This window comes from Nomascus leucogenys, chromosome 2 (genome assembly GCF_006542625.1).
Source record: "Nomascus leucogenys isolate Asia chromosome 2, Asia_NLE_v1, whole genome shotgun sequence".
NCBI lineage: Eukaryota > Metazoa > Chordata > Mammalia > Primates > Hylobatidae > Nomascus > Nomascus leucogenys.
Genome location: NC_044382.1, coordinates 9128844 through 9129972, shown reverse-complemented (window position 1 = coordinate 9129972; position 1129 = coordinate 9128844). Strand labels below are relative to the sequence as shown.

Genomic DNA, 1129 nt, shown 5'->3' with positions numbered 1-1129 from the left:
GGACTTCCTAGGCATGCTAATTGCACCATTATAAGACAAGTCAAATACAAACGAAATAAACAGTAATTTGGGTCATAGCAACATCTGGACTAGCGAACTCCTTCTTAGAGACAAATCAGGGGAGGAGTATTGGAGAGTCCGGGAAACAAAGAATGAGATCATGGCATAAAAGATAAATTGGGTTTGAGGGCTCAGGCATTTCTCAAGTCCTGAAGACATACCTGTTATATCATGCTCTGAATTTGGTCATGGTCAAGGTAAATAAAATGCAATAGGCCTCCTCTTACCTGAATGATAACACTTTGCAACGCGCATGTCTTTTGACCCAGAGAATGCATTTTTAGGGCTCTGTCCTACAGAAATATTTGCACATGGACACAAAGCCATAAACAAGGATTTCCAGTGCAACATTATTTATAATAATCAAATTGAAGTAACTTAAGTATTCAAGAACAAGGGAATATTAAATAAAGTGTGGTATGTTTATATTAGGAGCAAAGTGGAACGAAGCCTCCAGAATTCGCCTGCTTGGGTTCATACCTCAGTTCTACTGCTTACTAGCTGTGTGACCTTGGTCAAATTGCTTAGCTTCTCAGTGATTCCGTTTCCCTCAAATGTAAAAAGAAGATGATAAGATTTTCTTCTTTGTGGAGTTTTCCTGTGAAAATTAAATGAGGTATCACTCTTGAAGAGCCAGAACACTGCCTGACATAACAGGTACACAATTCACGTTAGCATCATTGCCATTTTGAATCTACTATCATGTAGCATTTAAAAAGACTAGGGGTGCTCACTTTGGCAGCACATATATTAAAACTGAAACAATACAAAGAAGACTAGCATGGTCCCTGCACAAGGATGATGTGCAAATTCATGAAGCGTTCTGTATTTTTACAAGGGAAGTGAAGGACCTCTTCAAGGAAAACTACAAACCACTGCTCAAGGAAATCAGAGAGGACACAAACAAATGGAAAAATATTCCATGCACGTGGATAGAAAGAATCAATATCATGAAAATTGCCATACTGCCCAAAGTAATTTATAGATTCAATGCTATCCCCATCAAGCTACCATTGACTTTCTTCACAGAATTGGAAGAAACTATTTTAAATTTCATATGGAACCAAAA

At 37.8% G+C, this 1129-nt stretch overlaps 1 non-coding gene across 1 annotated transcript; it reads left to right on the top strand.

Moving 5' to 3' along the window:
* The first annotated feature begins 786 nt into the window (after window positions 1–786).
* Window positions 787–893, top strand: LOC115831770. Its single transcript, XR_004027265.1, has one exon. It is a non-coding gene; the product is annotated as a U6 spliceosomal RNA (small nuclear RNA).
* The last annotated feature ends 236 nt before the right edge of the window (window positions 894–1129 follow it).